The sequence below is a fragment of the Rhododendron vialii genome, chromosome 10a (genome assembly GCF_030253575.1).
Source record: "Rhododendron vialii isolate Sample 1 chromosome 10a, ASM3025357v1".
NCBI classification, from domain to species: domain Eukaryota; kingdom Viridiplantae; phylum Streptophyta; class Magnoliopsida; order Ericales; family Ericaceae; genus Rhododendron; species Rhododendron vialii.
In genome coordinates, this window is record NC_080566.1 from 11,459,890 (window position 1) to 11,472,169 (window position 12,280).

General features: G+C 57.9%; 30 non-coding genes across 30 annotated transcripts; all 30 read left to right on the plus strand.

Moving 5' to 3' along the window:
• Positions 1-257: 257 nt before the first annotated feature.
• LOC131305475 (5S ribosomal RNA) lies at positions 258-376 on the plus strand. The gene has a single exon (XR_009193055.1). It is a non-coding gene; the product is annotated as a 5S ribosomal RNA (ribosomal RNA).
• A 288-nt stretch (positions 377-664) lies between these two features.
• LOC131305993 (5S ribosomal RNA) lies at positions 665-783 on the plus strand. The gene has a single exon (XR_009193546.1). It is a non-coding gene; the product is annotated as a 5S ribosomal RNA (ribosomal RNA).
• A 288-nt stretch (positions 784-1,071) lies between these two features.
• Positions 1,072-1,190, plus strand: LOC131305994 (5S ribosomal RNA). The gene has a single exon (XR_009193547.1). It is a non-coding gene; the product is annotated as a 5S ribosomal RNA (ribosomal RNA).
• A 288-nt stretch (positions 1,191-1,478) lies between these two features.
• Positions 1,479-1,597, plus strand: LOC131305996 (5S ribosomal RNA). The gene has a single exon (XR_009193549.1). It is a non-coding gene; the product is annotated as a 5S ribosomal RNA (ribosomal RNA).
• A 288-nt stretch (positions 1,598-1,885) lies between these two features.
• On the plus strand, positions 1,886-2,004 carry LOC131305476 (5S ribosomal RNA). Its single transcript, XR_009193056.1, has one exon. It is a non-coding gene; the product is annotated as a 5S ribosomal RNA (ribosomal RNA).
• A 289-nt stretch (positions 2,005-2,293) lies between these two features.
• LOC131305997 (5S ribosomal RNA) lies at positions 2,294-2,412 on the plus strand. The gene has a single exon (XR_009193550.1). It is a non-coding gene; the product is annotated as a 5S ribosomal RNA (ribosomal RNA).
• A 289-nt stretch (positions 2,413-2,701) lies between these two features.
• On the plus strand, positions 2,702-2,820 carry LOC131305998 (5S ribosomal RNA). The gene has a single exon (XR_009193551.1). It is a non-coding gene; the product is annotated as a 5S ribosomal RNA (ribosomal RNA).
• A 288-nt stretch (positions 2,821-3,108) lies between these two features.
• On the plus strand, positions 3,109-3,227 carry LOC131305999 (5S ribosomal RNA). Its single transcript, XR_009193552.1, has one exon. It is a non-coding gene; the product is annotated as a 5S ribosomal RNA (ribosomal RNA).
• A 288-nt stretch (positions 3,228-3,515) lies between these two features.
• Positions 3,516-3,634, plus strand: LOC131306000 (5S ribosomal RNA). The gene has a single exon (XR_009193553.1). It is a non-coding gene; the product is annotated as a 5S ribosomal RNA (ribosomal RNA).
• Positions 3,635-3,922: 288 nt separating this feature from the next.
• On the plus strand, positions 3,923-4,041 carry LOC131305477 (5S ribosomal RNA). Its single transcript, XR_009193057.1, has one exon. It is a non-coding gene; the product is annotated as a 5S ribosomal RNA (ribosomal RNA).
• A 288-nt stretch (positions 4,042-4,329) lies between these two features.
• On the plus strand, positions 4,330-4,448 carry LOC131306001 (5S ribosomal RNA). The gene has a single exon (XR_009193554.1). It is a non-coding gene; the product is annotated as a 5S ribosomal RNA (ribosomal RNA).
• A 288-nt stretch (positions 4,449-4,736) lies between these two features.
• LOC131306002 (5S ribosomal RNA) lies at positions 4,737-4,855 on the plus strand. The gene has a single exon (XR_009193555.1). It is a non-coding gene; the product is annotated as a 5S ribosomal RNA (ribosomal RNA).
• Positions 4,856-5,143: 288 nt separating this feature from the next.
• Positions 5,144-5,262, plus strand: LOC131306003 (5S ribosomal RNA). Its single transcript, XR_009193556.1, has one exon. It is a non-coding gene; the product is annotated as a 5S ribosomal RNA (ribosomal RNA).
• Positions 5,263-5,550: 288 nt separating this feature from the next.
• On the plus strand, positions 5,551-5,669 carry LOC131305478 (5S ribosomal RNA). Its single transcript, XR_009193058.1, has one exon. It is a non-coding gene; the product is annotated as a 5S ribosomal RNA (ribosomal RNA).
• Positions 5,670-5,958: 289 nt separating this feature from the next.
• Positions 5,959-6,077, plus strand: LOC131306004 (5S ribosomal RNA). The gene has a single exon (XR_009193557.1). It is a non-coding gene; the product is annotated as a 5S ribosomal RNA (ribosomal RNA).
• A 289-nt stretch (positions 6,078-6,366) lies between these two features.
• Positions 6,367-6,485, plus strand: LOC131306005 (5S ribosomal RNA). The gene has a single exon (XR_009193558.1). It is a non-coding gene; the product is annotated as a 5S ribosomal RNA (ribosomal RNA).
• A 288-nt stretch (positions 6,486-6,773) lies between these two features.
• LOC131306007 (5S ribosomal RNA) lies at positions 6,774-6,892 on the plus strand. Its single transcript, XR_009193560.1, has one exon. It is a non-coding gene; the product is annotated as a 5S ribosomal RNA (ribosomal RNA).
• A 288-nt stretch (positions 6,893-7,180) lies between these two features.
• Positions 7,181-7,299, plus strand: LOC131306008 (5S ribosomal RNA). The gene has a single exon (XR_009193561.1). It is a non-coding gene; the product is annotated as a 5S ribosomal RNA (ribosomal RNA).
• Positions 7,300-7,588: 289 nt separating this feature from the next.
• On the plus strand, positions 7,589-7,707 carry LOC131306009 (5S ribosomal RNA). The gene has a single exon (XR_009193562.1). It is a non-coding gene; the product is annotated as a 5S ribosomal RNA (ribosomal RNA).
• A 288-nt stretch (positions 7,708-7,995) lies between these two features.
• On the plus strand, positions 7,996-8,114 carry LOC131306010 (5S ribosomal RNA). Its single transcript, XR_009193563.1, has one exon. It is a non-coding gene; the product is annotated as a 5S ribosomal RNA (ribosomal RNA).
• Positions 8,115-8,402: 288 nt separating this feature from the next.
• Positions 8,403-8,521, plus strand: LOC131306011 (5S ribosomal RNA). The gene has a single exon (XR_009193564.1). It is a non-coding gene; the product is annotated as a 5S ribosomal RNA (ribosomal RNA).
• Positions 8,522-8,809: 288 nt separating this feature from the next.
• On the plus strand, positions 8,810-8,928 carry LOC131305479 (5S ribosomal RNA). Its single transcript, XR_009193059.1, has one exon. It is a non-coding gene; the product is annotated as a 5S ribosomal RNA (ribosomal RNA).
• Positions 8,929-9,216: 288 nt separating this feature from the next.
• LOC131306012 (5S ribosomal RNA) lies at positions 9,217-9,335 on the plus strand. Its single transcript, XR_009193565.1, has one exon. It is a non-coding gene; the product is annotated as a 5S ribosomal RNA (ribosomal RNA).
• Positions 9,336-9,623: 288 nt separating this feature from the next.
• LOC131306013 (5S ribosomal RNA) lies at positions 9,624-9,742 on the plus strand. The gene has a single exon (XR_009193566.1). It is a non-coding gene; the product is annotated as a 5S ribosomal RNA (ribosomal RNA).
• Positions 9,743-10,030: 288 nt separating this feature from the next.
• LOC131306014 (5S ribosomal RNA) lies at positions 10,031-10,149 on the plus strand. Its single transcript, XR_009193567.1, has one exon. It is a non-coding gene; the product is annotated as a 5S ribosomal RNA (ribosomal RNA).
• Positions 10,150-10,437: 288 nt separating this feature from the next.
• Positions 10,438-10,556, plus strand: LOC131305480 (5S ribosomal RNA). The gene has a single exon (XR_009193060.1). It is a non-coding gene; the product is annotated as a 5S ribosomal RNA (ribosomal RNA).
• Positions 10,557-10,844: 288 nt separating this feature from the next.
• Positions 10,845-10,963, plus strand: LOC131306015 (5S ribosomal RNA). The gene has a single exon (XR_009193568.1). It is a non-coding gene; the product is annotated as a 5S ribosomal RNA (ribosomal RNA).
• Positions 10,964-11,251: 288 nt separating this feature from the next.
• On the plus strand, positions 11,252-11,370 carry LOC131306016 (5S ribosomal RNA). Its single transcript, XR_009193569.1, has one exon. It is a non-coding gene; the product is annotated as a 5S ribosomal RNA (ribosomal RNA).
• Positions 11,371-11,658: 288 nt separating this feature from the next.
• LOC131305481 (5S ribosomal RNA) lies at positions 11,659-11,777 on the plus strand. The gene has a single exon (XR_009193061.1). It is a non-coding gene; the product is annotated as a 5S ribosomal RNA (ribosomal RNA).
• A 288-nt stretch (positions 11,778-12,065) lies between these two features.
• Positions 12,066-12,184, plus strand: LOC131305483 (5S ribosomal RNA). The gene has a single exon (XR_009193063.1). It is a non-coding gene; the product is annotated as a 5S ribosomal RNA (ribosomal RNA).
• The last annotated feature ends 96 nt before the right edge of the window (positions 12,185-12,280 follow it).

Genomic DNA, 12,280 nt, shown 5'->3' on the forward strand with positions numbered 1-12,280 from the left:
CCCCCCGTTCCCTTCTTTCATCCGGTCGCCGCAACTTCGGCTCATGCCGTCCGTATCTTCCCGGAGAGTTTTCGCAGCGATTTTTCCAGCTTCGAGCCAAAATAGCCCCGTCAGCGGGCACGTTCGGCCGCAGCCATCCCTCCAACGGGATACGGGGTCCGGCCGGCGAGACGTGGCCAAGAAAGCCAGAGATAGAGGGAGCGGTGCCCGACGGGGCCGAAAAATGGACCAAAAGAATTGAAAGCGGAGTGCCTATCGGGTGCGATCATAACAGCACTAATGCACCGGATCCCATCAGAACTCCGCAGTTAAGCGTGCTTGGGCGAGAGTAGTACTAGGATGGGTGACCCCCTGGGAAGTCCTCGTGTTGCACCCCTTTTTCGTTTTTGTACGAAATCCCTTCCCCGCCCCCCGTTCCCTTCTTTCATCCGGTCGCCGCAACTTCGGCTCATGCCGTCCGTATCTTCCCGGAGAGTTTTCGCAGCGATTTTTCCAGCTTCGAGCCAAAATAGCCCCGTCAGCGGGCACGTTCGGCCGCAGCCATCCCTCCAACAAGATACGGGGTCCGGCCGGCGAGACGTGGCCAAGAAAGACAGAGATAGAGCGAGCGGTGCCCGACGGGGCCGAAAAATGGACCAAAAGAATTGAAAGCGGAGTGCCTATCGGGTGCGATCATACCAGCACTAATGCACCGGATCCCATCAGAACTCCGCAGTTAAGCGTGCTTGGGCGAGAGTAGTACTAGGATGGGTGACCCCCTGGGAAGTCCTCGTGTTGCACCCCTTTTTCGTTTTTGTACGAAATCCCTTCCCCGCCCCCCGTTCCCTTCTTTCATCCGGTCGCCGCAACTTCGGCTCATGCCGTCCGTATCTTTCCGGAGAGTTTTCGCAGCGATTTTTCCAGCTTCGAGCCAAAATAGCCCCGTCAGCGGGCACGTTCGGCCGCAGCCATCCCTCCAACGGGATACGGGGTCCGGCCGGCGAGACGTGGCCAAGAAAGACAGAGATAGAGGGAGCGGTGCCCGACGGGGCCGAAAAATGTACCAAAAGAATTGAAAGCGGAGTGCCTATCGGGTGCGATCATACCAGCACTAATGCACCGGATCCCATCAGAACTCCGCAGTTAAGCGTGCTTGGGCGAGAGTAGTACTAGGATGGGTGACCCCCTGGGAAGTCCTCGTGTTGCACCCCTTTTTTGTTTTTGTACGAAATCTCTTCCCCGCCCCCCGTTCCCTTCTTTCATCCGGTCGCCGCAACTTCGGCTCATGCCGTCCGTATCTTCCCGGAGAGTTTTCGCAGCGATTTTTCCAGCTTCGAGCCAAAATAGCCCCGTCAGCGGGCACGTTCGGCCGCAGCCATCCCTCCAACGGGATACGGGGTCCGGCCGGCGAGACGTGGCCAAGAAAGCCAGAGATAGAGGGAGCGGTGCCCGACGGGGCCGAAAAATGGACCAAAAGAATTGAAAGCGGAGTGCCTATCGGGTGCGATCATACCAGCACTAATGCACCGGATCCCATCAGAACTCCGCAGTTAAGCGTGCTTGGGCGAGAGTAGTACTAGGATGGGTGACCCCCTGGGAAGTCCTCGTGTTGCACCCCTTTTTTGTTTTTGTACGAAATCCCTTCCCCGCCCCCCGTTCCCTTCTTTCATCCGGTCGCCGCAACTTCGGCTCATGCCGTCCGTATCTTCCCGGAGAGTTTTCGCAGCGATTTTTCCAGCTTCGAGCCAAAATAGCCCCGTCAGCGGGCACGTTCGGCCGCAGCCATCCCTCCAACGGGATACGGGGTCCGGCCGGCGAGACGTGGCCAAGAAAGCCAGAGATAGAGGGAGCGGTGCCCGACGGGGCCGAAAAATGGACCAAAAGAATTGAAAGCGGAGTGCCTATCGGGTGCGATCATAACAGCACTAATGCACCGGATCCCATCAGAACTCCGCAGTTAAGCGTGCTTGGGCGAGAGTAGTACTAGGATGGGTGACCCCCTGGGAAGTCCTCGTGTTGCACCCCTTTTTCGTTTTTGTACGAAATCCCTTCCCCGCCCCCCGTTCCCTTCTTTCATCCGGTCGCCGCAACTTCGGCTCATGCCGTCCGTATCTTCCCGGAGAGTTTTCGCAGCGATTTTTCGAGCTGCGAGCCAAAATAGCCCCCTTCAGCGGGCACTCTCGGCCGCAGCCATCCCTCCAACGGGATACGGGGTCCGGCCGGCGAGACGTGGCCAAGAAAGCCAGAGATAGAGCGAGCAGTGCCCGACGGGGCAGAAAAATGGACCAAAAGAATTGAAAGCGGAGTGCCTATCGGGTGCGATCATACCAGCACTAATGCACCGGATCCCATCAGAACTCCGCAGTTAAGCGTGCTTGGGCGAGAGTAGTACTAGGATGGGTGACCCCCTGGGAAGTCCTCGTGTTGCACCCCTTTTTCGTTTTTGTACGAAATCCCTTCCCCGCCCCCCGTTCCCTTCTTTCATCCGGTCGCCGCAACTTCGGCTCATTCCGTCCGTATCTTCCCGGAGAGTTTTCGCAGCGATTTTTCGAGCTGCGAGCCAAAATAGCCCCCTTCAGCGGGCACTCTCGGCCGTAGCCATCCCTCCAACGGGATACGGGGTCCGGCCGGCGAGACGTGGCCAAGAAAGCCAGAGATAGAGCGAGCGGTGCCCGACGGGGCAGAAAAATGGACCAAAAGAATTGAAAGCGGAGTGCCTATCGGGTGCGATCATACCAGCACTAATGCACCGGATCCCATCAGAACTCCGCAGTTAAGCGTGCTTGGGCGAGAGTAGTACTAGGATGGGTGACCCCCTGGGAAGTCCTCGTGTTGCACCCCTTTTTCGTTTTTGTACGAAATCCCTTCCCCGCCCCCCGTTCCCTTCTTTCATCCGGTCGCCGCAACTTCGGCTCATGCCGTCCGTATCTTCCCGGAGAGTTTTCGCAGCGATTTTTCCAGCTTCGAGCCAAAATAGCCCCGTCAGCGGGCACGTTCGGCCGCAGCCATCCCTCCAACAAGATACGGGGTCCGGCCGGCGAGACGTGGCCAAGAAAGACAGAGATAGAGCGAGCGGTGCCCGACGGGGCCGAAAAATGGACCAAAAGAATTGAAAGCGGAGTGCCTATCGGGTGCGATCATACCAGCACTAATGCACCGGATCCCATCAGAACTCCGCAGTTAAGCGTGCTTGGGCGAGAGTAGTACTAGGATGGGTGACCCCCTGGGAAGTCCTCGTGTTGCACCCCTTTTTCGTTTTTGTACGAAATCCCTTCCCCGCCCCCCGTTCCCTTCTTTCATCCGGTCGCCGCAACTTCGGCTCATGCCGTCCGTATCTTTCCGGAGAGTTTTCGCAGCGATTTTTCCAGCTTCGAGCCAAAATAGCCCCGTCAGCGGGCACGTTCGGCCGCAGCCATCCCTCCAACGGGATACGGGGTCCGGCCGGCGAGACGTGGCCAAGAAAGACAGAGATAGAGGGAGCGGTGCCCGACGGGGCCGAAAAATGTACCAAAAGAATTGAAAGCGGAGTGCCTATCGGGTGCGATCATACCAGCACTAATGCACCGGATCCCATCAGAACTCCGCAGTTAAGCGTGCTTGGGCGAGAGTAGTACTAGGATGGGTGACCCCCTGGGAAGTCCTCGTGTTGCACCCCTTTTTTGTTTTTGTACGAAATCTCTTCCCCGCCCCCCGTTCCCTTCTTTCATCCGGTCGCCGCAACTTCGGCTCATGCCGTCCGTATCTTCCCGGAGAGTTTTCGCAGCGATTTTTCCAGCTTCGAGCCAAAATAGCCCCGTCAGCGGGCACGTTCGGCCGCAGCCATCCCTCCAACGGGATACGGGGTCCGGCCGGCGAGACGTGGCCAAGAAAGCCAGAGATAGAGGGAGCGGTGCCCGACGGGGCCGAAAAATGGACCAAAAGAATTGAAAGCGGAGTGCCTATCGGGTGCGATCATAACAGCACTAATGCACCGGATCCCATCAGAACTCCGCAGTTAAGCGTGCTTGGGCGAGAGTAGTACTAGGATGGGTGACCCCCTGGGAAGTCCTCGTGTTGCACCCCTTTTTCGTTTTTGTACGAAATCCCTTCCCCGCCCCCCGTTCCCTTCTTTCATCCGGTCGCCGCAACTTCGGCTCATGCCGTCCGTATCTTCCCGGAGAGTTTTCGCAGCGATTTTTCCAGCTTCGAGCCAAAATAGCCCCGTCAGCGGGCACGTTCGGCCGCAGCCATCCCTCCAACAAGATACGGGGTCCGGCCGGCGAGACGTGGCCAAGAAAGACAGAGATAGAGCGAGCGGTGCCCGACGGGGCCGAAAAATGGACCAAAAGAATTGAAAGCGGAGTGCCTATCGGGTGCGATCATACCAGCACTAATGCACCGGATCCCATCAGAACTCCGCAGTTAAGCGTGCTTGGGCGAGAGTAGTACTAGGATGGGTGACCCCCTGGGAAGTCCTCGTGTTGCACCCCTTTTTCGTTTTTGTACGAAATCCCTTCCCCGCCCCCCGTTCCCTTCTTTCATCCGGTCGCCGCAACTTCGGCTCATGCCGTCCGTATCTTTCCGGAGAGTTTTCGCAGCGATTTTTCCAGCTTCGAGCCAAAATAGCCCCGTCAGCGGGCACGTTCGGCCGCAGCCATCCCTCCAACGGGATACGGGGTCCGGCCGGCGAGACGTGGCCAAGAAAGACAGAGATAGAGGGAGCGGTGCCCGACGGGGCCGAAAAATGTACCAAAAGAATTGAAAGCGGAGTGCCTATCGGGTGCGATCATACCAGCACTAATGCACCGGATCCCATCAGAACTCCGCAGTTAAGCGTGCTTGGGCGAGAGTAGTACTAGGATGGGTGACCCCCTGGGAAGTCCTCGTGTTGCACCCCTTTTTTGTTTTTGTACGAAATCTCTTCCCCGCCCCCCGTTCCCTTCTTTCATCCGGTCGCCGCAACTTCGGCTCATGCCGTCCGTATCTTCCCGGAGAGTTTTCGCAGCGATTTTTCCAGCTTCGAGCCAAAATAGCCCCGTCAGCGGGCACGTTCGGCCGCAGCCATCCCTCCAACGGGATACGGGGTCCGGCCGGCGAGACGTGGCCAAGAAAGCCAGAGATAGAGGGAGCGGTGCCCGACGGGGCCGAAAAATGGACCAAAAGAATTGAAAGCGGAGTGCCTATCGGGTGCGATCATACCAGCACTAATGCACCGGATCCCATCAGAACTCCGCAGTTAAGCGTGCTTGGGCGAGAGTAGTACTAGGATGGGTGACCCCCTGGGAAGTCCTCGTGTTGCACCCCTTTTTTGTTTTTGTACGAAATCCCTTCCCCGCCCCCCGTTCCCTTCTTTCATCCGGTCGCCGCAACTTCGGCTCATGCCGTCCGTATCTTCCCGGAGAGTTTTCGCAGCGATTTTTCCAGCTTCGAGCCAAAATAGCCCCGTCAGCGGGCACGTTCGGCCGCAGCCATCCCTCCAACGGGATACGGGGTCCGGCCGGCGAGACGTGGCCAAGAAAGCCAGAGATAGAGGGAGCGGTGCCCGACGGGGCCGAAAAATGGACCAAAAGAATTGAAAGCGGAGTGCCTATCGGGTGCGATCATAACAGCACTAATGCACCGGATCCCATCAGAACTCCGCAGTTAAGCGTGCTTGGGCGAGAGTAGTACTAGGATGGGTGACCCCCTGGGAAGTCCTCGTGTTGCACCCCTTTTTCGTTTTTGTACGAAATCCCTTCCCCGCCCCCCGTTCCCTTCTTTCATCCGGTCGCCGCAACTTCGGCTCATGCCGTCCGTATCTTCCCGGAGAGTTTTCGCAGCGATTTTTCGAGCTGCGAGCCAAAATAGCCCCCTTCAGCGGGCACTCTCGGCCGCAGCCATCCCTCCAACGGGATACGGGGTCCGGCCGGCGAGACGTGGCCAAGAAAGCCAGAGATAGAGCGAGCAGTGCCCGACGGGGCAGAAAAATGGACCAAAAGAATTGAAAGCGGAGTGCCTATCGGGTGCGATCATACCAGCACTAATGCACCGGATCCCATCAGAACTCCGCAGTTAAGCGTGCTTGGGCGAGAGTAGTACTAGGATGGGTGACCCCCTGGGAAGTCCTCGTGTTGCACCCCTTTTTCGTTTTTGTACGAAATCCCTTCCCCGCCCCCCGTTCCCTTCTTTCATCCGGTCGCCGCAACTTCGGCTCATTCCGTCCGTATCTTCCCGGAGAGTTTTCGCAGCGATTTTTCGAGCTGCGAGCCAAAATAGCCCCCTTCAGCGGGCACTCTCGGCCGTAGCCATCCCTCCAACGGGATACGGGGTCCGGCCGGCGAGACGTGGCCAAGAAAGCCAGAGATAGAGCGAGCGGTGCCCGACGGGGCAGAAAAATGGACCAAAAGAATTGAAAGCGGAGTGCCTATCGGGTGCGATCATACCAGCACTAATGCACCGGATCCCATCAGAACTCCGCAGTTAAGCGTGCTTGGGCGAGAGTAGTACTAGGATGGGTGACCCCCTGGGAAGTCCTCGTGTTGCACCCCTTTTTCGTTTTTGTACGAAATCCCTTCCCCGCCCCCCGTTCCCTTCTTTCATCCGGTCGCCGCAACTTCGGCTCATGCCGTCCGTATCTTCCCGGAGAGTTTTCGCAGCGATTTTTCCAGCTTCGAGCCAAAATAGCCCCGTCAGCGGGCACGTTCGGCCGCAGCCATCCCTCCAACAAGATACGGGGTCCGGCCGGCGAGACGTGGCCAAGAAAGACAGAGATAGAGCGAGCGGTGCCCGACGGGGCCGAAAAATGGACCAAAAGAATTGAAAGCGGAGTGCCTATCGGGTGCGATCATACCAGCACTAATGCACCGGATCCCATCAGAACTCCGCAGTTAAGCGTGCTTGGGCGAGAGTAGTACTAGGATGGGTGACCCCCTGGGAAGTCCTCGTGTTGCACCCCTTTTTCGTTTTTGTACGAAATCCCTTCCCCGCCCCCCGTTCCCTTCTTTCATCCGGTCGCCGCAACTTCGGCTCATGCCGTCCGTATCTTTCCGGAGAGTTTTCGCAGCGATTTTTCCAGCTTCGAGCCAAAATAGCCCCGTCAGCGGGCACGTTCGGCCGCAGCCATCCCTCCAACGGGATACGGGGTCCGGCCGGCGAGACGTGGCCAAGAAAGACAGAGATAGAGGGAGCGGTGCCCGACGGGGCCGAAAAATGTACCAAAAGAATTGAAAGCGGAGTGCCTATCGGGTGCGATCATACCAGCACTAATGCACCGGATCCCATCAGAACTCCGCAGTTAAGCGTGCTTGGGCGAGAGTAGTACTAGGATGGGTGACCCCCTGGGAAGTCCTCGTGTTGCACCCCTTTTTCGTTTTTGTACGAAATCCCTTCCCCGCCCCCCGTTCCCTTCTTTCATCCGGTCGCCGCAACTTCGGCTCATTCCGTCCGTATCTTCCCGGAGAGTTTTCGCAGCGATTTTTCGAGCTGCGAGCCAAAATAGCCCCCTTCAGCGGGCACTCTCGGCCGTAGCCATCCCTCCAACGGGATACGGGGTCCGGCCGGCGAGACGTGGCCAAGAAAGCCAGAGATAGAGCGAGCGGTGCCCGACGGGGCAGAAAAATGGACCAAAAGAATTGAAAGCGGAGTGCCTATCGGGTGCGATCATACCAGCACTAATGCACCGGATCCCATCAGAACTCCGCAGTTAAGCGTGCTTGGGCGAGAGTAGTACTAGGATGGGTGACCCCCTGGGAAGTCCTCGTGTTGCACCCCTTTTTCGTTTTTGTACGAAATCCCTTCCCCGCCCCCCGTTCCCTTCTTTCATCCGGTCGCCGCAACTTCGGCTCATGCCGTCCGTATCTTCCCGGAGAGTTTTCGCAGCGATTTTTCCAGCTTCGAGCCAAAATAGCCCCGTCAGCGGGCACGTTCGGCCGCAGCCATCCCTCCAACAAGATACGGGGTCCGGCCGGCGAGACGTGGCCAAGAAAGACAGAGATAGAGCGAGCGGTGCCCGACGGGGCCGAAAAATGGACCAAAAGAATTGAAAGCGGAGTGCCTATCGGGTGCGATCATACCAGCACTAATGCACCGGATCCCATCAGAACTCCGCAGTTAAGCGTGCTTGGGCGAGAGTAGTACTAGGATGGGTGACCCCCTGGGAAGTCCTCGTGTTGCACCCCTTTTTCGTTTTTGTACGAAATCCCTTCCCCGCCCCCCGTTCCCTTCTTTCATCCGGTCGCCGCAACTTCGGCTCATGCCGTCCGTATCTTTCCGGAGAGTTTTCGCAGCGATTTTTCCAGCTTCGAGCCAAAATAGCCCCGTCAGCGGGCACGTTCGGCCGCAGCCATCCCTCCAACGGGATACGGGGTCCGGCCGGCGAGACGTGGCCAAGAAAGACAGAGATAGAGGGAGCGGTGCCCGACGGGGCCGAAAAATGTACCAAAAGAATTGAAAGCGGAGTGCCTATCGGGTGCGATCATACCAGCACTAATGCACCGGATCCCATCAGAACTCCGCAGTTAAGCGTGCTTGGGCGAGAGTAGTACTAGGATGGGTGACCCCCTGGGAAGTCCTCGTGTTGCACCCCTTTTTTGTTTTTGTACGAAATCTCTTCCCCGCCCCCCGTTCCCTTCTTTCATCCGGTCGCCGCAACTTCGGCTCATGCCGTCCGTATCTTCCCGGAGAGTTTTCGCAGCGATTTTTCCAGCTTCGAGCCAAAATAGCCCCGTCAGCGGGCACGTTCGGCCGCAGCCATCCCTCCAACGGGATACGGGGTCCGGCCGGCGAGACGTGGCCAAGAAAGCCAGAGATAGAGGGAGCGGTGCCCGACGGGGCCGAAAAATGGACCAAAAGAATTGAAAGCGGAGTGCCTATCGGGTGCGATCATAACAGCACTAATGCACCGGATCCCATCAGAACTCCGCAGTTAAGCGTGCTTGGGCGAGAGTAGTACTAGGATGGGTGACCCCCTGGGAAGTCCTCGTGTTGCACCCCTTTTTCGTTTTTGTACGAAATCCCTTCCCCGCCCCCCGTTCCCTTCTTTCATCCGGTCGCCGCAACTTCGGCTCATGCCGTCCGTATCTTCCCGGAGAGTTTTCGCAGCGATTTTTCCAGCTTCGAGCCAAAATAGCCCCGTCAGCGGGCACGTTCGGCCGCAGCCATCCCTCCAACAAGATACGGGGTCCGGCCGGCGAGACGTGGCCAAGAAAGACAGAGATAGAGCGAGCGGTGCCCGACGGGGCCGAAAAATGGACCAAAAGAATTGAAAGCGGAGTGCCTATCGGGTGCGATCATACCAGCACTAATGCACCGGATCCCATCAGAACTCCGCAGTTAAGCGTGCTTGGGCGAGAGTAGTACTAGGATGGGTGACCCCCTGGGAAGTCCTCGTGTTGCACCCCTTTTTCGTTTTTGTACGAAATCCCTTCCCCGCCCCCCGTTCCCTTCTTTCATCCGGTCGCCGCAACTTCGGCTCATGCCGTCCGTATCTTTCCGGAGAGTTTTCGCAGCGATTTTTCCAGCTTCGAGCCAAAATAGCCCCGTCAGCGGGCACGTTCGGCCGCAGCCATCCCTCCAACGGGATACGGGGTCCGGCCGGCGAGACGTGGCCAAGAAAGACAGAGATAGAGGGAGCGGTGCCCGACGGGGCCGAAAAATGGACCAAAAGAATTGAAAGCGGAGTGCCTATCGGGTGCGATCATACCAGCACTAATGCACCGGATCCCATCAGAACTCCGCAGTTAAGCGTGCTTGGGCGAGAGTAGTACTAGGATGGGTGACCCCCTGGGAAGTCCTCGTGTTGCACCCCTTTTTCGTTTTTGTACGAAATCCCTTCCCCGCCCCCCGTTCCCTTCTTTCATCCGGTCGCCGCAACTTCGGCTCATGCCGTCCGTATCTTTCCGGAGAGTTTTCGCAGCGATTTTTCCAGCTTCGAGCCAAAATAGCCCCGTCAGCGGGCACGTTCGGCCGCAGCCATCCCTCCAACGGGATACGGGGTCCGGCCGGCGAGACGTGGCCAAGAAAGACAGAGATAGAGGGAGCGGTGCCCGACGGGGCCGAAAAATGTACCAAAAGAATTGAAAGCGGAGTGCCTATCGGGTGCGATCATACCAGCACTAATGCACCGGATCCCATCAGAACTCCGCAGTTAAGCGTGCTTGGGCGAGAGTAGTACTAGGATGGGTGACCCCCTGGGAAGTCCTCGTGTTGCACCCCTTTTTTGTTTTTGTACGAAATCTCTTCCCCGCCCCCCGTTCCCTTCTTTCATCCGGTCGCCGCAACTTCGGCTCATGCCGTCCGTATCTTCCCGGAGAGTTTTCGCAGCGATTTTTCCAGCTTCGAGCCAAAATAGCCCCGTCAGCGGGCACGTTCGGCCGCAGCCATCCCTCCAACGGGATACGGGGTCCGGCCGGCGAGACGTGGCCAAGAAAGCCAGAGATAGAGGGAGCGGTGCCCGACGGGGCCGAAAAATGGACCAAAAGAATTGAAAGCGGAGTGCCTATCGGGTGCGATCATAACAGCACTAATGCACCGGATCCCATCAGAACTCCGCAGTTAAGCGTGCTTGGGCGAGAGTAGTACTAGGATGGGTGACCCCCTGGGAAGTCCTCGTGTTGCACCCCTTTTTCGTTTTTGTACGAAATCCCTTCCCCGCCCCCCGTTCCCTTCTTTCATCCGGTCGCCGCAACTTCGGCTCATGCCGTCCGTATCTTCCCGGAGAGTTTTCGCAGCGATTTTTCCAGCTTCGAGCCAAAATAGCCCCGTCAGCGGGCACGTTCGGCCGCAGCCATCCCTCCAACAAGATACGGGGTCCGGCCGGCGAGACGTGGCCAAGAAAGACAGAGATAGAGCGAGCGGTGCCCGACGGGGCCGAAAAATGGACCAAAAGAATTGAAAGCGGAGTGCCTATCGGGTGCGATCATACCAGCACTAATGCACCGGATCCCATCAGAACTCCGCAGTTAAGCGTGCTTGGGCGAGAGTAGTACTAGGATGGGTGACCCCCTGGGAAGTCCTCGTGTTGCACCCCTTTTTCGTTTTTGTACGAAATCCCTTCCCCGCCCCCCGTTCCCTTCTTTCATCCGGTCGCCGCAACTTCGGCTCATGCCGTCCGTATCTTTCCGGAGAGTTTTCGCAGCGATTTTTCCAGCTTCGAGCCAAAATAGCCCCGTCAGCGGGCACGTTCGGCCGCAGCCATCCCTCCAACGGGATACGGGGTCCGGCCGGCGAGACGTGGCCAAGAAAGACAGAGATAGAGGGAGCGGTGCCCGACGGGGCCGAAAAATGTACCAAAAGAATTGAAAGCGGAGTGCCTATCGGGTGCGATCATACCAGCACTAATGCACCGGATCCCATCAGAACTCCGCAGTTAAGCGTGCTTGGGCGAGAGTAGTACTAGGATGGGTGACCCCCTGGGAAGTCCTCGTGTTGCACCCCTTTTTTGTTTTTGTACGAAATCTCTTCCCCGCCCCCCGTTCCCTTCTTTCATCCGGTCGCCGCAACTTCGGCTCATGCCGTCCGTATCTTCCCGGAGAGTTTTCGCAGCGATTTTTCCAGCTTCGAGCCAAAATAGCCCCGTCAGCGGGCACGTTCGGCCGCAGCCATCCCTCCAACGGGATACGGGGTCCGGCCGGCGAGACGTGGCCAAGAAAGCCAGAGATAGAGGGAGCGGTGCCCGACGGGGCCGAAAAATGGACCAAAAGAATTGAAAGCGGAGTGCCTATCGGGTGCGATCATAACAGCACTAATGCACCGGATCCCATCAGAACTCCGCAGTTAAGCGTGCTTGGGCGAGAGTAGTACTAGGATGGGTGACCCCCTGGGAAGTCCTCGTGTTGCACCCCTTTTTCGTTTTTGTACGAAATCCCTTCCCCGCCCCCCGTTCCCTTCTTTCATCCGGTCGCCGCAACTTCGGCTCATGCCGTCCGTATCTTCCCGGAGAGTTTTCGCAGCGATTTTTCCAGCTTCGAGCCAAAATAGCCCCGTCAGCGGGCACGTTCGGCCGCAGCCATCCCTCCAACGGGATACGGGGTCCGGCCGGCGAGACGTGGCCAAGAAAGCCAGAGATAGAGGGAGCGGTGCCCGACGGGGCCGAAAAATGGACCAAAAGAATTGAAAGCGGAGTGCCTATCGGGTGCGATCATAACAGCACTAATGCACCGGATCCCATCAGAACTCCGCAGTTAAGCGTGCTTGGGCGAGAGTAGTACTAGGATGGGTGACCCCCTGGGAAGTCCTCGTGTTGCACCCCTTTTTCGTTTTTGTACGAAATCCCTTCCCCGCCCCCCGTTCCCTTCTTTCATCCGGTCGCCGCAACTTCGGCTCATGCCGTCCGTATCTTTCCGGA